Consider the following 21,422-nt stretch of genomic DNA (forward strand, 5'->3'; position numbering starts at 1 on the left):
GGCATGACCCGTGGTTACACCAGCATGGTGTAGTGTAAGAGTGGTGGACTTGTAATCTGGTGAACCGGGTTCGCTTCCCCACTCCTCCACATGCAGCTGTTTGGTGACCTTGGGCTAGTCACACTTCTCTGAAGTCTCTCAGCCTCACTCACCTCACAGAGTGTTTGTTGTGGGAGAGGAAGGGAAAGGAGATTGTTAGCCATTTTGAGACTCCTTAAGGGACACAGTTGGTGCTGTGGGTTAAACCCCTGAGCCTAGGGCTTGCTGATCAGAAGGTCAGTGGTTTGAATCCCTGCGACTGGGTGAGCTCCCGTTGCTCGGTCCAAGCTCTTGCCAACCTAGTAGTTTGAAAGCCCGTCAAAGTGCAAGTAGACAAATAGGTACCGCTCCAAGTGGGAAGGTAAACGGCGATCCGTGTGCTGCTCTGGTTCGCCAGAAGCGGCTTTGTCATGCTGGCCACATGACCTGGAAGCTGTACGCCGACTCCCTCGGCCAATAATGCGAGATGAGCGCCGCAACCTCAGAGTCGGTCACGACTGGACCTAATGATCAGGGGTCTCTTTACCTTTACCTTTAAGGGGAGTGAAAGGCGGGATATCAAGTCCAGACTCCTCCTCCTCCTCCTCCTCCTCCTCCTCCTCTCCTCCTCCTCCTCCTCCTCCTCCTCCTCCTCCTCCTCCTCCTCCTCCTCCTCCTCCTCCAGCATCAGCCTTCTGACAGGAGGTTGATTCAGGATGCATACTCAATTCCTTAGCCAAAGCCAACAACATCTGCAATCAATAAAGTTGTGGCCATCTTCAATTCCAAAATGTTGTAATGTCAGTTATTCTTCCCACTCTCCTATCATATATGGGATGTTGGGGATTTTTCTTTATCTCCTTCGCACGAGTTATTTTCTGTTGTTTTCCAATAAGATAACTTTAGCATATGAGAGGGGACACTAATTAAGGCTGCACAGAAGCCAGAGGAGGGAAGGAGGGGGGAATACATCAGCATAGCAGAAAGCAGATATATTAATAATGGTAGTAAATATAATAAATCATTTGATCAAATGTGAGGTACTGCAAGACTTCCATACCTAATGTGCTGATGGTGAGCATATTGTTATGAGTTTGGTGAGGTCATTATGAATGATATATTGCAGGCATCCCCAAACTGTGGCCCTCCAGATGTTTTGGCCTACAACTCCCATGATCCCTAGCTAACAGGACCAGTGGTCAGGGATGATGGGAATTGTAGTCCAAAACATCTGGAGGGCCAAAGTTTGGGGATGCCTGGTATATTGGATCTCTTCCAGACATGTGATCCTGTGGACCAGTAATAATCTAGCAGAATAGGGTTCAGAACCTGCGAAACCAATTCCTTTCTCAAGGTAATGGTTTTGTCTGCCTAGTTAAGTACCATGAATTAGCACAACTAAAGTTGCTCTGTGCCATAGAATGAATGGGTGGTCCTTTTCCCAACCCCGCCCTCCTCACTCAGCTGCTACATGGGTAAAGTTGTGTGTGAGTGAGCTGGAAGCTGGAGACAGAGACATATTTGCTTTGTGCTGGACTTCGGGGTTCCCCTGGAAACCTAAGGGGAAGCAAAGTTTATGGGAGTGTTAATGCTGTGAGCCCCTCTGATCTATGGTCAGGTTGTATATATGTGTAAATAAAACCATAAAGGCACCACAGCCTCCACTGACCTTCACTCCAAGCAAACCCAACCCTAGGTAATGCTCAGACATCCCCAGGGCCTCTCAGAGGTTGGTGTGGCATGTAGCCCTAACATTTTAATGCTGCCTACCATTTGAGCTTTGTGCATTTCAAAGGGGCAAAAAGCAGGGATAAATTGTAGTAATTTATTTATTTGTTTATTTAATTATAACTCTCTCAAGGTGCCTTACACAACAGCATCTTAAAAATACAATTTCCAACAATCATAAAATAGAATGCAACATAAAACCCTCCATATAACTCACATTAATAAAACATTAATTGCACATCCACCCTAAAGATGGAATCCTGCCCTGCCCTCCACAAGCCTACCAAACCAAAGGAGCTCAGTGGCAGGATAGGCCCCTGTTGCTCAATTGGTAGAACATGAGACTTCTAATCTCAGGGTCGTGGGTTCGAGCCCCACGTTGGGCAAATGACTCCTTTATTTCAAGGTGTTAGATTAGATGACCCTTGTGGTACCCTCTGACTTGACAATTCCATGCTTCTAAGCCAGTGAGGAGAAGGCAGTCTTCAAGGGCTCTGCAGTAGCTTTATGGAGGCCAGCTAGCAGTGAATCCCACAGTAAGAAGGTGCTTAACGATGTGAATATTTTCCAAACTGTTTTCTTTCACATCTCTAAAGTTCCATTTTTGCCAGTGGGGTGTCACCCAAAATGATGTGCAAACCTGGTAAACTAAAAGCCATCCTAAAATGCAATTAAAACAGTTTTTAAATTCACAGTTTTAATATGATAGCACAACAAAACATGGTCTAATTAAGATCCAGCCAAAATTTTGTCAACAGGGGTCCTATCACGAGAAAGGCTCTCTGTGTTAACAGCTGTAGAAAGCCTATAGAACAGAACATATAGAAAATAGGCTAGCTAACAGAAAAGTAGCCAGGTGTACTTCTACTGGAAGAATATAACCACAGATAATTGGCAACTCTTTTATGTAAGTACTGACATGTGTCAGCCTGAGGCTTCAATATATGTGTAACAGGAATCCAGACCACAAAATGGAAATGATACATCTCAATTTTATTAAACAATAAATCAACCATAAATTAAAACTACAACAGAGGATAACAGTGATGAATTTCTACTTGTGGAATCAATCAACACCTAGCCTCTCTGATCTTCAGGAACAAGTGAGACCTAGACCTGGTTCCAGTCAGTTCAGGACAAGGCACTCAGAAAAAGGTAGTGGTTAGTGTCACCTCTTCTCCATCAAAACACTTGCACCTTCTTTTGCAGGATAGTTCTTACTCTGCCAGCTGTCCCTCTTGTAACTATTTTCAGCAAAGGCAGCACACAGAGATACAAGTCGATCCCTATGGCTACTCTCGAGTCATGTAGCAATGTCAGCAAACAAATTTAGCAATGTCACCAAAGTATTCTGGTAAGTTCAGCTGAACAATGCATGAGTCCACAAATGTTCAGCAACATGTCCTGTGTGTAATTGAGTTTTCAAGTAGAATTTCAGCCTGCCTCTACCTTATTACCATAATATTGTCTAGTTTTACTTCCTCTTTTATGAAATAAGTTATTCAAGTCCTCTCTTCATCAGCATGTCTATGGATGCCTGATTTATGTCCCATGGTGTGCACTGCACAATTTTTTTTCCTTTTCAAAACATTGGTGCCTGTTCACCAGACTTCATCTTCTGTGGAAGCCTAGGCTCATGTGCACCCTTATAGTTCTCACTTCCACTAAAGATCGGGCAAGGAGCAATGCTTTCAGATCAGATGCAGTGGTACATATGGGGAACGGATGTATGTAAGGAGACAGAAAGGCAATGAGTCCCTTGAAAAAGTTGCTCATAGCTGTAAATGGGATGCCTATTTGCTGCATCACTGGATGAAAGAAAAGTATTGGATTGCCTTTGCTAATCCTATTTTGTTTTAATGTTCACTTCAACATAGCTGACATAAACTATATGATCTTGCTGTTCCCTCAGTGTAAAGGAGATCATTTTTGCCCAGTATATCCAAAGACACTCAGCCACTGTGTACAGGATGACATAGTTAGTCTTTCAAGTCTTTGTGGTATAGGAGTCCCAAGTTATCAGCCCAACTTTTGACAAGCTGACTCCCGCTTCTTCCTGGTGCTGTGAATCAATGCAAAAGCCAAAATCGTTGTGTAGTTCATCTGCTTTTGAACAGGGGAATCTGTTGTACTGGAAAGCAAAATCAGCTGAGATCTTGCAGAAAACATCCAGGAGCGGGGAAGTTTGGGCGGAGGAGAATGTAATCTTTGATGTTGTCAGGAGCAACATCCTGACAACATCCTGACGTCCTCAGCCAGGGCTTCAACCGCCCGCCAAATGTAAGATGTGGTCTAGATGGATGAAACTGCCTTACAGTAAGGGATGGATGAATTTGTCTGTTTTTGTTTATCCCAGTTTCTCATTTTTCCATTGTTTAAATTCAGTTTGCTCCATTTTTGTATCTTTGTAAACAGTTTTAAAAATGCATGAAAAACTATACAAATAATTGGTCAAATATATGTTGGAAATGTAAGGAAAAAGAAGACACCTTCTATCATATGTGGTGGACATGTAATGTAGTAAAAGAATTTTGGGAAATGATATGTAATGAATTGAAAAAAAAATGTTTAAAACAACTTTTTTTCTAAAAAGCCCAAAGCCCGTCTTATAGGAATTTTAGGTGTCAAAATCCCAATGGAGCAGAAAAGACTATTCATGTATGTGACCACAGCTGCCCAGATGTTATTGGCCCAGAGATGGAAAGCAGTTAAAGTCCCGTCCAGAGAAGAATGGCAGATTAAGTTGATGGATTATGCCGAAATGGCAAAAATGACTGGAAGAATCAGAAATCAGGAAAACCAAAACTTTAATATAGAAGGTGGAAACTTATAACTTATCTTTAAAACCATTGTAAACTGTTAAAATTGTTAGTAGGTTTGGAATAACACTTGCAGTTTACTGGTGAATTTTCGATATAATGGAGATGTAAAAGATTTGGATTATTGCGTGGTGATACCCAGATCCCTCCAGGAGTAAATAAAGACACAAGACACGTTCAATAAGGTTAATGGGCATAAAAAGGCCACAACTTTATTGATTATGGGTGTAGAGAGGTATTGGCTTAGGCATTGGATCTAACTAACTATATCCGACTCCAGCCCGTTGTGCTGGCAGTCTGTGAAGGGTTAACAACCATTGGGTGAGCCCTGCGATGCAGATCAGCTAGGAACACACCCTGGGGCCACCGATAGGGGCCGTGCCTTAGGCCCTCACCTACCACGACTTCGGACATGGCCACGCCCCCGGACTCCTTAAGGGAGTACCCTTCAGCATTTTGGGGGAGGTGATGGCAACAATCTCCCCCCCCCCAAAAAAAACCGGTAACCTTTCAGAGATAATCCAATGCCTAACCGCCAGAACCAAAGTTGTGACGAGTTGCTACGAGGTAGGCGAAAACCACCCGACCAGAGCCAATTTGCCAAGTGGAAAAATTCCTACCAGGCCCCTCAATGGTGACCAACCGAGGTCCGCAGCAATGTCAAAAGGAAAGCCCTGCCTAAAGGGAGGGTGGGCGGGAAAACCGAAGCGGCTGGGGGCAGGAACCAAGAGACTGAGCCCCGGCCACGCGCTCACTTAAGTCAGTGAGCCACGCCCCCCGGGATGTCCAGATTTGACTTGCCAGGGAGCACCACGCCCGGGGCACAGCCAATGGCCGGGGGGGATGGCAGCCATCCCCCCAGCGCGTGAAGGGCTCGTGAGTGCCCACAACCTCTCCTCCTCCTATGCCAGAAGGGACTTTGCGTGGTGATACCCAGATCCCTCCAGGAGTAAATAAAGACACAGGACACGTTGAATAAGGTTAATGGGCATAAAAAGGCCACAACTTTATTGATTACGGGTGTAGAGAGGTATTGGCTTAGGCATTGGATCTAACCAACTATATCCGGTGGAGGAAATGATTAACAATAGGACCCACGAAGGAGAAGAGGAAAGTCCAGGAGATTCTATGGAATCTTGTCTTTATGTTGTATGTTGGATATGTGATTGTAAAACTATAATTTGAAAAACCAAATATATATTTTTCTAAAAAAAGAAAATCTATATACATATTTGTCATGTCATTCCTACTTTCTGTGGGGGCAAGTTTGTCTCATCCACCTTCACCTGGAAGAGGCTCCGGTGACTGGCTATGCAGACTAGCAATGATGGGAGTTGGAGTCCGTCCATGTCTGGAGGACACCACATTGACTATCCCTGAATTAGATTATTGGTCTACATTTCTTTCCAGTTCTCATTGAAATATGGTTGTGATCCTGGGAGCAGTTATTTGCAAGTGCCATTGAAATAAATGCATGTTTTATATTTCCGTCTTCATGACATTTCTCCCCATGTATATGTAAAACAATCTTCTTTTCAACCAATATTGAAACATGCTACCACTAGACAATCATTACCTCTCATTCAGACTGAGTAGTACACTTAGCAGTTTTTCTTTGCAGTATAGCTTTGTAATACAGTGCCTCAAAGCTGAAAACAGCTTTTATCCTAGATTGCACCTGTAAACAGTTTCTATCATGGACAGTTATATGGGTTAGTAGGCAACCCTCTACTTACAGTGCCAGGAGAAGGTTATTTATACTATGACAGGCTCAGAGTTGTGATAGTGAATGCAACAGTGGGACCTATATCTGCAGCGATTTCTCAGATTCCCCCCTCCTATTTTTATTTTATTTTATTTCACTTCTTGAGAGGGACTGCTATAGCTTTTAAGTCAAGTTTCATTTTGGAACAAAAAAATAATAAAATAAATGACAAGTCCATTTATAAAGGGAATCAATTTATTTCAGGCTATTCTACATTCTCATCCTAACACATTGCACATGTAATGGACTGCGGGCTCTTAGGCTTTAAATGAGAAAGGAAGGATTCCTGGAATGGGGTGGTAAATGAGCTGCAGCCATAGTCAAGCCTTAGAGGAACATTAACCAAAATGTTTGCTCCTGTCATGGACTGAACACAAGAAGATTCTATCATTGCTCACACGATGAGTTATCACAGTGGGATATGTCAGAATCCACAGGGTGCTAAAGGTACATGCTCTTTATATAACTGGGAAAAGGCCACAGGTAAACTCTGTGTTTCTTTTCTGGGCCAATTTTGATTTTAAAAATTCTGTACTTTGTGAAGTTTTGAGAAGGAATATGCCTGAGAACAAAAGAAGAGCCATTCTGAATCAGACCAAAGGCTCATCCAGTCCAGTCTTCTGCTCCCAGAGTGGATAGCAAGTTGTCTATCAGAAGCCCATGAGCAACAACACTCTCTCAACTTCTGACTCCCAGTAACTGGCATTAGGCCTCCAAAAGTGGAGGAAGAACATAGTCATTATGGCTAGTAGCCATTGATAGTTTTATTATTCACGAATCTATTTATTCTTCTTTCAAAGCCATCCAGCTTTGTAGCCAGCATTGCATTTTGTAGGTAGCAAGTTCTATAATTTAACTATGCTCTGTGTCATGGGCTACTTCCCACTTTTAGTCTGGAATCTCCCACCATTCAGCATTTCAGTTCAGCAGAATATATATATGCAAAATATATATATGCAGAATATATATATGCAAAATCCACATGGAGTTTTCATTTTATATACTGTATATATATATATATATATATATATATATATATATATATATATATACAGTATATAAAATGAAAACTCCATGTGGATTTTGCATGAAAAGATCTATGAGATGATATAATCTGATCACAAGTTTTTATTGAAAACCCCAGATAAACTTTGCATTATGATACCTCCATTTTCATGTGCTTCCTTTGACTGATGTTCTCACCTGAGGAGGAGGAGGAGGAGAAGAAGAAAATGTTATCTGGGTGCTAAATGCACTGGTCCTTCTCTGCACCTTTTGCATCCATGCTTTGGAAGAAAAAAATAACCTGAAGTGGTCTGTCTATGTTATTTTAAGGGGGGAAGTTGAATGTTGACTTTCTGTTTGGTATGAAATGTTTGGCTCCTTTAAAATCCCAACATGGGATCTACTTATTTATTGCAAGTCAAGGTCAGGGAAGCATCACATTCCAATCAAAAATAATTGTTACAATAAGTGGATGGCATAAGTTCTACTCAAAGTACTTCAGAAGATTTTGCCAAATAATTGAATCAAGCAGAGCTAAGAAGGTCATGTATACTGCTTCTCATCTCCCCCGGTTCTCATATTTGTATGTCAGTGTTAAGGCTAGATGTTCCACCATTCTCACTTCTTTTTTATTTTGAGAATGGAGATTTGCTCTCAGTTCAGTATTGGTTAAAGAAGACCTGGGTGTATAATTAATGCAACCCCTTTAAGGAAAAAAAAGTAGGGTTCTATTGTGGCTGAAAAAATTGCTAGCACTAACATGAGAACCAGTCTTGGAGTAGGATCCAAGAACAGGTTGGGAGCAGCCACTTGACCTGGCAAAATAAAAGGGAGGGAGGGGTGGGAGAAGAGAATGCAGAAGGAGATAGCAAAATTGAGAAAGGACTTTAAGAAAAAAAAGGAAAGAGCAGAGGGCAAATGGAGCTGGTGATTCAGAAAAGGAAAAAGAGGGCTGAGCAGAAGGGCTCTACAGAGCAAAAGGGCCAGTGAAGGAAACTACTGACTCTGTAACATGGATTATATTGTTGCTCTGGGGATCACATCTATTCTTCAGAAAGAGCTGTTTCTTGTACCAAATATTCAGGTTAACATTGCACATTCCCACTTCCACTTACAATTCTGGATGTGTGGGCGAGACCCATGGAAATGCACATTTTAGCCAGAAGCGATGGACTCAACATGTTCTCCAGTTGTGAATCAGGGGACAAGCAACTGGAGACACTGGAGCTTTAATTGTATGGTGTAAATGAAATGTCCTCTGACGAATGTGGACACTGGGCAGCATCTTCAAGGACAATCAAGAGGAGAGCCGTTCCCAGGGTTGCCATAAGTCTGCCTCAGTCTGCTGCTCCTTTATTTGTTTTCCGGTACTACTACTAATAATAATAACAAAGTACTGCATAAAACAAACTGTGTTTCTCACCAGATTTACAGGGAGAGCTTTTGTCCCTGACATTAGAGCAGGGACAGCTTCTTTCTGTTGTCAGATGGCTATATTGTGTTTCATTTCAAAAATCGTTTCTCTTTATACTCCAGCAAATTTATGTTGGGAGCAATGTGAGGCTCAAGGTGCTGGCGGGTGCTGAGTCATGGCATCAATTTTAGAAAATGTCCTTCACGGAAAGCACAGAGCAGTTGGTGTGCTTTCACATTTTAATTTAGTCAACATCTTCGACAAAGGAAAGGATAGCACCAGAAGGGCTGAAAGGAACACATCGCTGAGATCAGCAGTTTTCCCAAGGACTTACTTTTTTATTCCTTAGGATTGAGTTTGATCATATACTTTAGAAAGCAAAGTAAAGGGATTTTTTAGAAGCACCAATAGGGAGATACTAGCTTTGCCCTGGAATCCTCAAGCAATGCAAGGGACATGATGAAAAGAAACCATTATAACAACAAGTTATAAACAATCTCTCACTTATTTCCTCAGAAGCTTGTGTGGCTTTCTGTAGAAAACAGGCTGGAGGCCCCAGCAAACCTATCCTGTAACTTATAGGCAGTGTTGATACAGCACCCTGCATTAGAGAAATAATGAAATCATAAGGATGTCATATCAGGTACTCACTGGGTCAAAGCAGGCCAGTTGTTGAAGGATCACCAGTGGCTCCTAGTCAGCAAACTTGCTCTAGCAAAGACGAGGTGAACTGACGTCTTACAGGTCCTTTCCTCTGGTCTACCACAGTAAGCCTCTGAATACCAGTTTCTGGGAATCAAAAGTGAGGAGAGTGCTGTTGTGCTCAGGTGCTGCTTGCTGGCTTCCCATAGCCACGTGGTAGGCCACTGTGAGAATAGGATGCTGGACTAGATGGGCCATTGGCCTGATCCTGCCCCCTTTCTAAGCTCCACCCATTTGGTCTGAAGACTGTGGATCATAAAATGCCAACCCCATGACCTGAAGATGAATCTCTCTCTCTTTTTTGTTTCTACCTGCCTGGCACATTACACCATTGAACAGCCATGGTTTGGGAAGCACTAAATTACCCTCAAGAGCCAGACTTGGGAGATGGGATCTGTGAGGCTTCCAGCTCGGACTCTGCAGGCTACAGACCACCAGATTCAGGTGCAGTACCCCAGCAACCTCAGTCAACTCTTCTCCCTGCTCCAAGATCTTTCCTAAATCCAGTCTCTGACTCACAGTTGCCACTGCTTCCTACTTGCATAAGCATGTAGCAGATTTGTAGTCTAGAATGCTGCCGTTGGATTCATAGTGGGGAGGTATTATAGAATGTCAGACAAAACTGAGCTCTGCTGATATTTGACATGTCAAATGGCCCGCTTAATTGTGAACTAGAGGGCGTAGTCACCTCAGAGAATGGCACTATGAGTTGGATGATGCAATTCAGTCTTCGGAAATTATAATAACATGGGGAGGGTGTTCCAGTGTTAAATCAACACAGAAGTAATTGCATCTCAGTGTATTTGAAAATGTAATGATATTAGTTCTGAAGTTGTTGCACAAGATGAATGTCAGAGCTGAAAGAACAGCAAGGAAGCATTTTGTTCTACCTAAAGATAACATCTGCTAGTAGATAGCAGAGGTGTGCACTGACCACAAGATTCAGTTGGATTCAGCGTTTTGTGAAGTAGCCTACTTCACCCCCCAGTGATTTGTGGTCTGTCCAAGTCTACTATGTTTCCAATCTTCTTATTCATTATTCCCTGTTTAGGGAAGTTTTAAATGTTTAATGCTGTATTGTGTTTTTAATATTCGATTGGGAGCTGCCCAGAGTGGCTGGGGAAACCCAACCAGGTGGGCAGGGTATAAATAATAAATTTTTAGGGCTTGCTGATTAGAAGGTTGGCGGTTCAAATCCCTGCAACGGGGTGAGCTCCTGTTGCTCGGTCCCAGCTCCTGCCCACCTAGCAGTTCGAAAGCACATGAAAGGGCAAGTAGATAAATAGGGACCGCTCCGGCGGGAAGGTAAACAGGAAATAGGGACCGCTCCGGAGGGAAGGTAAATGGCGTTTCCGTGTGTTGCTCTGGCTCGCCAGAAGCATCTTTGACATGCTGGCCACATGACCCGGAAGCTGTCTGCGGACAAACGCCCGCTCCCTCGGCCTATAGAGCGAGATGAGCGCTGTAACCCCAGAGTCGGACACGACTGGACCTGATGGTCAGGGGCCTCTTTACCCTTTACCTTTATTATTATTATAAATTATAATTATTTATTATTATTATTATTATTATTATTATTATTATTATTATTATTATTGGGAAATAAAAAAAGATACAACTCCCCCCAACTTTTAGAAATAAGTGGCTGAAATTTTTTAGGATGGCTGCCATTCCAGAGTGTATAAAGCCTCCTAAATTACAGCCAAATAGTTCTTGGGGTTTTTGTGTGGGACCATTTTAAATTTATGAGTTGGTTTAAAAACAACAGCACACATCTTTTGTTTTTTAATGATCAGAACCGGACGACATTTGCAGACAAGCTTGATCCATCTGAGGGCATGGATCCTGGAAACTTTCAGAATAGCTGTAGTGGTTCTTCTGAAAGAGCAGAGTTTATAATCTGGAGGTAGTAATATATGAATAATCTAACCTTCTTTGATTTTTTTTTGGGGGGGGCATCAATTTGAAACCTGAAAGAGGTGCTGGGGTAAGAAACGTGAAAATTGTGGACAAGCAAATCCAGGTGTTTTGTGCTGGATACTTTCAAGTTCGAAAGCATGTCGAAGTGCAAGCAGATAAATGGCGTTTCCGTGTGCTGCTCTGGTTCGCCGGAAGCGGCTTTGTCATGCTGGCCACATGACCTGGTAGCTGTATGCCGGCTCCCTCGGCCAATAACGCGAGATGAGTGCCGCAACCCCAGAGTCGGTCATGGCTGGACATAATGGTCAGGGGTCCCTTTACCATTACTTTCAAGTTGGACCTGTCAGTCAAAATGGAGCTTTCTGTGTGTTTGTTCCTCACCACATCCTATTTCCTTTAAGAGAAGATATTTATTTTGCACTTGCAAAGTTGCTTCCCCACCCCTATCCCAAAGTACCGGGATTGGAAAGCACTGGCAAAATAATTTACTCTGATTACAAACTGCACCTGTCAGTTTCCAAGGTATACTTTCCCTCCTCCCCATTCTGGAGTTTTTCTTAAGCTACAGATATAAATTTTGATTTTTCAAGTTGCCTCCCCTTCTCCCCACCTCACCATTTTCTGTAATTATGTTGGTGTATGGATTGCTGAGGCCTTGAAATACTTCAGGCTTCCTACTTAGACTAGTGCCTGCCTTGCAGCCATTTTGCTCCACCCTGCCTCATTATTTTGGATTCATACAAGTCTTTTGCACACCCCTACTGGATCGTACCTGTCAACTAGGTGCCAGGATGCCTGCTTCAATATAATGGGATGAACTGCAAATAGCACAATGGCAAGCCAATATTTTCTTGGTTTTAAATTTAAAAATTGGTCTCAGTCACTGGTTCTCAATGCTCTCTTCTGCTTGCTCTACATAATATTAATGTGACAGCTAAGGACTGGTACATCTACAGTTTTTTAGACTTACACATTTGATCACCTGCAGAAAGAGAAGGTGAAATGACTCTGGGCAGTGGGCAGTGAAATGAACTGAAAGTCTGTGTAACTTGCAATGAAGGAGCTAAAATTTTACCCTTTGATTTATCTAACCCATTGAAACAAAGCTGTTCTGCTAAAATATATATATCTCAATATCAAGTGCTTTGGGTGAACTGCTCATAAAATTCCCAAAAATGAGAGACAAAAATCCTAAGAGAGACTAAAAGTTTAATATATCTGAATAAATGATTACTCCATGCATATGGACTTCATGTGCATAAAAAGACAATTGTATAATATGAGTGAGACCTACAGCAGAATGGGGAGCAAAATGGAGTACTTATGTTCAGGACTTCAGCTAGCCAGTCATGTCCTTTTTCATGACACTCTCTTCCATTGCCTTTCTACCCTGATCCTACTCCTCTCTCAAAAGACAGTAGCAGCCCTTGTCCATCAAGCATGCTTACCCCTCATTAGAGTTGGGGGGGGGGCGCAAAATCTTCTTAGGGTGTCCTTCTCTCCAAGGGCTCTTCCCCTGCTTTCCATTTCTTTTCCTACACTTTTGCAAACCTTGGCATTTCCACAAACCTGATCTTGTGTATTTTTACTGCATAAAGAATGGCCTTCAAAGAATCATCTATCTCTCTCTCTCTCTCTCTCTCTCTCTCTCTCTCTCTCTCTCTCTCTCTCTCTCTGTGTGTGTGTGTGTGTTACTATTCTAAAGAGTAACAGAAATTGTAATGTTTGTAAAAATGTAAAGGTTCCCCTCCCTGTTTAATAAAACTTTCACACACTTGGTAAGGAAAAGGTGTGTTAGCCTGGAAGGACACAATTACAAAAAAACAGAGACACAAAGTCTCCTAGTCAATAAAAATTGATACCTGGCCTGGAAAGAATCATATGGCAACATGTATGTGGTAGCCATGAATAGAATTTACCCATATGGTGTTTAAGAGATACAGTCATACCTCGGTTTAAGTACGCCTCAGTTTGAGTATTTTCAGTTTAAGAACTCCGTGAACCTGTCTGGAACGGATTAATCCACTTTCCATTACTTTCAATGGGAAAGTTCACTTCAGGTTAAGTATGCTTCAGGTTAAGTACAGACTTCCGGAACCGATTGTGTTTGTAAACCGAGGTACCACTGTACAGTGAGTAAAGTGCACAGTCATTAGCTAGGTGATATACTGAAAAGAGTTGATCAAAAAGACAGATTGATTTGAAAGGGCCCTGTTTATTTTATCATAGATAAACACACACACACACACACACACACACACACACATTTTATCAATAAAAGTATTTCTATAGCACCATCTTATAAAATAGCAGGGTGGTCTACAACTGTAAAACTCCAAAGCTATAAAACACCTTGTCCATATGACTAAACATTACTTGGGGTGTATTTTGTATCTGTGGGTGGAAGAGAAACTTAACTCAAATGGTGATACTTACAATTCTTTATTCACTCCCATAGTGTGTGTGGGTATATAGATCACGTTTTGTGTGCATAGCTGCTACCGTTCTGGCTTCTGGGTTTGTTTTCACTGCACATATTCACACGACCAGACACCACATGCTGTTTCAAATTAGGATAAGAGAAGCACAGAAAGGAAAAAAAAGTTGTGGGAATCATTCTTAAGTTCAATGAGTTCCCAAGGCTCATTCTCTATTTTCTGCTTACTGTGCACTTAAAACCATGCAACATTTTTCAAATTCATTTTAAATTACCATTTAGATACCATAGCTGTGGTCTTGGTGGCAGCAGCTCCAAGAAAGTGAGTGAAGTCGGAGCAAGATCAATGACCTTGAATACTAGAACTGGCAATTCATAGAAAATCATTTTGAACTTAGTTTCACACATTGAGGAATCTAGTCTTTGTAGTTAGTCTCATAAATCCTAAGCCATTTTATGAAAGATGCATTAACTTTCTAATTGTTTTCTCATAGCAATGTGAACTGATCTTTCTTTCTTTTTTTGTTTCTGCATCTTTTCATAGAATTCTTCAGCATTTGATCATTGGGATTTTAATTGCCAACACGACTGTTTTCCCCCTGTGTCTGATATATATTCCATTTGTACTATTTTCCAAAATGCACTTTATCTTGGCTTGGTACACTCAAGGCCTTATTGTCCATCTTCCCCACATCCTTTGTTGCTCTCTGAGTCCTTCTCTGACTAAAGGATGGTAGGAGATGGACCAAATATGCAAGTTACTGAAACCATAGAAACAAGAGGAAAATTAATACAAATTTCAATGCATATATATGAGGGTGCATTTGTGGACAGAGATCAGAACTTTTGATACATATCTTAAGGCTTGGGTCAGTGTATTTGGGTGTTAGTCCTTCAGAGAGTCTTGTTCCAAACCATTTAGGCTTTAAAGGCTAAAACAATCAACAAGCAGGGCCTGGGAATGAATAGGCAGCTACTGTAGCTGCCACAGAATGGGTGCAATATGTTCAGAGCACTTAACTCCTACAAGCACTGTTGCTGAAGCATTATGCAGGTAAAGGATGTTTGGGCCATCTTTAAGAGCAGCTTCACAAAGAGTGCATTGCAGTTGTCCAACCTGGATGAAACCAATCTGTTTGCACTGAGGGAAGACTTGTCCTTCCGAGATGGTAGTGCAATTGAGTAGCGGATTATGTTGCTTTTGATATTTGTTTTCCTCTGAATAGTCTGTTATTCTTTGTGACATTGATATGTGTTGAACAAAGCTGGAATCAGGGTGGGGCGCTTTTAAAAGCAGATAGAGAACTGCTTTACTTCGGCACCAAGCAGAGTAGTAAGCGGAAAGAATGAGATGATACATCAATGATACTAACTTGCTGATGTTGCTGATGAAAGTGCTCCAGTGCAGAATATGTCATATTTTGAATGCTTGAGCATTTAATTAGTCATTAAATTCCCCATATCTATGAAAGAAGCTGGAAGGAGATGCAGCATATTAAGCAGCCATGTTAAACCTTCCTGTTGTTGTTTTTTAGTTTTAGCATAAGAAAACCACAGCAGCCCAGTTTTTAAATGTTCGACTATTTTGCCTGGAAATAAAAAAACATTTCCTGTAATAAATATAGTTGGAATCATAATATTTCTTCCTAAATATTCATGTAGAACAGTGGTGGATACCTTCCTTTCTGCCAAAGGTCACATTCCCTCAGAAGCAATCTGTCAGGGATTGCATGCCAGTAATGGGTGGAGCTAAATCTAGTGGAGGGTGGGGCCAGAGCCAAAACTCGATGTGACCATGTCTTCTCACTCTTTCTGTGACTACATTTTGTCACTGTCTCTGACCCCAATTGCACTCTAAAGTCGTACCTTGGTCCTTGAACATAATCCATTCTGGAAGTCCATTCGACTTCCGAAAATGTTCGAAAACCAAGGCACAGCTTCTGATTGGCTGCACTCAATCAGAAGCCGCAGAAGCTGCGTCAGACGTTCAGGTTCCAAAGAACGTACACAAACTGGAACACTTACTTCCAGGTTTGTGGCATTCGGGAGCCAAAATGTACGAGTACCAAGGCATTCAAGAACCAAGGTACAACTGTACTTTCAATTATGACCACTGGAAACATATTTTGATTCAAATGAACTGCTTGATACATATTTTCCTAAACTGCAAAGAGACACAGCCTTAAATGTGAATAGGCTCATATTGCCTATGTTCAGCAGGTGAAACATATATCACCAGTAGTCTTTTCATGGAGGCATGGTCAATTCTGCCCTAGAACACAGTGGTCATGTGTAGGCCAATTTACACAATAAATGAGCAGTCAGTCACAACTGTCCATCAGTGTGTGTACAACCAGCTTGGACAAAAACTGCTTTGTGTGAAACAAAAACTTTTCTGTTTCAAGAAGTATATACTGGATCAGTTTGATATCTTTGGAGATATGCAATAAAATTCAAATGTATGAAAAGAGAAACTGCCTGAGCAAATTTATATGTAAGCCTGAGGCACCCAATGCAGAGCTCTCCAGATGTTGGTAGACTACAATTCCCTTTCATTCCAGATCAGTGATCATACAGGGAGTTGTAGTTGGGAGTTGCAGTTCAACAATATCTGGACACCACTCCTGCTGCAAACTCTCACAACATGTGCAACCCAATATTCCTGCCTTTGTGATGCTACCAAATGCCATAGGAATGTAGCAGTATTCCTATCCACTTGCTGCCACAATACGTATCTTGAAATTTAAAAAGGCTTCTTTTTGTCTATACATGCCTTCAAACAAGACATTTTTCAACCTCGAAACTAACCCAGAACAAATATTTCAAGAGCCACTGTTTCCTTATATGATTTCCCCATTTACATTAAAGTAAAAAATGTTCAGAACACCATGCCTAAAACCAGAAGTTGCTTTCAGACCAACGATGCAATCTATATATAGCAACAGAGCATTTTTATCCAATATGAAGTGGTTTGCGATCCTCCCCCCACCCATAACAATGCAGTGTTAGCTCGTGGCTAGTAGAATTATATAGCAATCCACTACCCCATTACTTCTGGAGCATCTCTATTGATGTTGATCAGAGTAATCTGGAACAAATGAGTTTCTGATGAGACTCCATTTTTGCTTGTCCCCCCCCCCCATTTCTGTAATAACGACAGGCGGAATCACCAAATGCCAGAAAATACCATCATATTATTTATCACCCAATAAAAACAGATGACATCTGAGTAGTGTAATCTCTCTCTTTTTATTCTTTTTTACTTATTAACACTTTCCGTCTCTATTTCATAACAATTGCGTATGCTTATGCAATTTACTGCAAATTATTCTTTGGGAGAGATGAGACGATAGAAAATAGGCAGCAGCAAATCAGTTTTATATGTTTAACTCAGCAGGGTTTCAAATCAATAACTAATGCATGAATTGAAGATATCCATAAATAATTTAATGCTTAGTGAGGCTCGGTGACTATAAACTAATACTACTATAATTTTTAACACTGTTTACAACTGCACAGATGCTTTCCCTTTCCCGGGCATATTTTCTACATTTCATGCCCAGCGATCCTTTTTCTCTCCCGATTGTCCAATTCCATCTTCCATCAAGTATAAAAGGGTGGGAGGGGCAAAATATTTATTTTGATACATGAATGTGTTGTTGCAGCCATTATGTTAGAGGAGGCATTCCTCCTGTGCAAGGAAGGAATTCCTCTTCTAAATCACCCCAAATTGTGGTAGGTGTGTTTGTGTGTTTGTGTGTGTGTGTGTAAATACTTACGTAAAATAAACTTAATGTTTAAGAGAAATTTTTAATGTTTGATCTTTTATTGTGTTTTTTAATATCCTGTTGGAAGCCTCCCAGAGTGGCTGGGGAGGCCCAGCCAGATGGGTGGGGTATAAGTAAATAATAATAATAATAATAATAATAATAATAATAATAATAATAATGTTTTTTTAAAAAATGGTTCCAAATTAATCTGGAATGACTTTTTAATCAATTCAAAGGGTTTTCATCAATTAATCTAACTAATTGACTCAAGAGACTATTTTGCAAAGCCAAGCTGGGACTATATGTGGAGGGTGTATTTTCTCAATCAGGTTCCCTGAAGAAAGTGGACTCTGAAGGGCAGCACACCCAACAGTGCTGTTCTGTTGACTATGGAGAAGGGCAGAAGTGTATTAGTATCCAAAGAGATAAAGTAATTAGGCTTTTGGTGAAGAAGGTTCTGAGGCTTAACCACACACAATCCCTAGGCTAGATTCCAGGTTGAAAGCCTAGAGTCCTGGCAGAGATTGTCAACTAATGGACTAATGTGTGTAAATATCAACCAGATCCACAACACAGCTGGCATTTATTATTTGATGGCAGACCAGAGTGAAGACTATTGCACTATTGCAGCCCAAACTGCCCCTTGCTTGGCCAGATGCAAAATTGAGTTTGATGGACTATCCTGCAATTCCTTTCAGCCATCTGAGGAGGATTCCAATGGGCAGCTGCAAGGTGATAAGCTTATTGCTAGCTGGGGGGGGGACCATGATGGGCCGCAACCATGGCCCCTCTGGAACCAGGTAGGATGCCATTCCCTAACAATGAGGCAAAAAACTTGGAACCTTTTCACGTAGAAAGAGAACCTTTTGAGAAACTGAAGGGCATATTTCAGCAAAACAATAGTTTTAATTGCCACAGTATTTTCTAGCCTGTTCATAGCCAATATTATTCTGGAATTATATTCAGAATTAGAAGAATATTTTGGATCGATGTCGACCGGCTCTCTTGTCTGGCTTCAAAATATTGAAACATTCTGATGTGCCTTTTTTGTTTGCTTTTAAATTTAAGTATGCCACTGTGAAATGTATTTACTTAATCTAACTTCAAATAAGTATTTTATAAATGTTGAGTGCTGGTTGGTAAGTATAAAGGTTATAAAGTAGCAAGTCTCTACCAAATTAGCCAAAGCTGACCCCAATGTAGTATACTGCATTTCCCACCTGAACTTTTTGATTTAAGACCATTTTATAGTAAGTGAGCTAGTATGAGCTACATGTTGGACCAGCATTTACCCTTTCATATTTTTGCTATGAGACCTTAGGTTCAATTTATCTCAGATTTAATTATACAGAAGTCAATGTATAGATGCAAGATGCTTGCCAGAATCATCCTGGTTGTAATTCAAAGGTTGCAGAGAAGTCAATGGAGTTCCACTGTGATGAATTAGCCCCAGAGGCTATATTTTTTGCTTCTAGATTTCCAGGGTGATATGATTTTGTTGTTATATTAACCACACTCTATTGCTGCAAATCAAGGAAACAGTGGGTATACATGGTAACTATATGTAGCTGTATCTTAATAGAAATCTTTGTTGCCTTTCTGCTGTATAGGAAAGGCCTGCTTGTGGCATGTGTTACGAGGACTTGGACACAGGAATTGGGATTAAAATGCCACAACTTTATTGAGGAAAATGAATGATGTAAGTAAGCCTGAGGATTGGTGGAGAGTTTGAGCATGCAGAGTCGACTAGTCTTATGATCGGGGCATGGACGGTATAGTTTTGCTTTGCAGCAGGATTGAATCTTGCCATAAGAATAATATCAGTCAGTAGCACCCAAGAGGCAAGCTGCCATAGAAGCTTAGCTTCATCTCTTCTGTGCTCTACTCATACTGTTCCTCGGGGGATTCTTTTGTTGGCCACACTTTGGTGTATTTGCACCGTCTTGTTTACTATTTCCAGAGTTAACAGAGCCACTTGGGAGGCAAAGGTCACGAAGCAACCAAAAGATCTGTCCAAACATCAAATTCAATTATATTGTTGTTCTCGTCGGCATCCGTTTGCTTGAGAGACAATGGAGTTGCTACCAATATACCATTATATTCAGGGAGGAGGAACCTGGGGTTCTCTAGATGCTGTTGAACTACAACTCCAATCATTCCCATCCTCTGTCCATGCTGACTAGGTTGATGGTAGTAGGAGTCCAAAAAACCTGAAGGACTACAACTCCTCATTTCCTGATTTAATATTTACCCTTTAACTACCAGGAAAGCAGTCCTTGAAAGGTGTCACTATGGTCCTTAAGCAGGATAGATCCGATGAAACATCTGTTTTAAAGTGTTCATTTGTAATTCTACCAAGTACAGTTCCCCATAATTCACTATAAATTTAAGAGGAATGAATCTAACAGGCATCTGAGCTCATGTGCATCTCCCTCTGCTTACATCGACACTCCCTTTTGTATTCAGAACCCATTCTATTGTGCTTTGCTGCAGTTTCTTTTGCAAACATAGCTGCTCCAATGTAATATTTATCATTAAAAAAATGATTACAATAGCTAACCAGACTTTTACATTGCTGACATTATAGAGAAGGCATAAATATATGAATGCAGTACTAGGTTGTCCATTCAGGTAAACCAAGCCATTTGCATTGTGAAATTTTATATATGTGAAAATAAAATTATTCCCTGTTTTAGCTCAGTCCCTGTTAGCTGCTTAGCTGGCTCCAGTTCAGGACAGAAAAGCAGAATGTAAATATTATTAAGAAACAAATAAATGATTCTCAGCTGCTTCTAAAATATGCAGAAGCAAAATTTAAGATATTTGGAGTGGGAAGGGGAAGAACTGTAAATGAACAAAAGTGCCCTCAACATCTGGCCCAGGATTTGTTTCCATTCATTTTATTTCCAAACAGTGATAAAAATAGCTTTATCAGAACATGCCAGAATTTTTGACATCAACAATCATGTTGGCATACTGATTCCATTTTTAAAGCGCTTCCCTCAAACGTCAAAACCCTGTCAGAAGAAACAAACAGTGCCATAATCTAATGTTCTCGCTGCTTGGGGGGAAGAGGAAAGCTTTGAAAATTGTGCCCTCTTTCCCTCTTGCGGAGTCCAGATTCATCCTGTCAAAACATTTAACTTCATCAGCTCCTTCTGCTGAATTCTGCATTAATATGCAATGTGAGTTTTGTGAGAGTTATGGCCTGTCACGCTTTCTACAATATGGTACATAATGACCACAAAACGCCTGTCATTCGCTTATCTTGTCTTCAGCAGGGTCTGCTATAAAGCACAACTTAAGGCCTTTTTAATAATTAGATAAATACATATTTTTGACAGGGATTGCTTTTCATGACTCCCAGCAGTAACAACTGGAATTCATAAACCCCAATTGACTGCATGTACACCTAGTTTTCTCTCTTACCTTCATAACTGAAGGTCTGCTTTTGTTGTGGCACTTGACATACCCAGAACAAGATACTTCTGACTGTTTACTTGGGACTGGAGGTGTTGTCATATCTTCTGTGTGACAGGTGTTCATATCCAAATGGAAAAATCTCACCTGAGAATTGCATTGTTGCTGTTTTTTCATGTTTTTTCATCTTTGACAACAGTAATTATCCCCAGGCTTGCAAAAATCCAGTAGTTGAAAACTGAATTGAGGATGAACACTTGGGTTGTCTAAAAATTCCCCAGGAATTTTTCTAGGAGAGTGGGGAAATTAAAACACTGAAGGTAGATAGACTAGTTTCTGATGCTGGTGGTGATGATAGTTCCTGTACATTTTGCCTTTTATCCCAGGTTGGGTGTTTGTTTGCTTGCTTTTTGTTTGTTTGCTT

General features: G+C 41.0%; 1 non-coding gene across 1 annotated transcript; it reads left to right on the top strand.

The window, feature by feature from the left end:
- Positions 1-2,059: 2,059 nt before the first annotated feature.
- TRNAR-UCU (transfer RNA arginine (anticodon UCU)) lies at positions 2,060-2,132 on the top strand. The gene has a single exon. It is a non-coding gene; the product is annotated as a tRNA-Arg (tRNA).
- Positions 2,133-21,422: the final 19,290 nt, after the last annotated feature.

This window comes from Zootoca vivipara, chromosome 8 (genome assembly GCF_963506605.1).
Source record: "Zootoca vivipara chromosome 8, rZooViv1.1, whole genome shotgun sequence".
NCBI classification, from domain to species: Eukaryota; Metazoa; Chordata; class Lepidosauria; order Squamata; family Lacertidae; genus Zootoca; species Zootoca vivipara.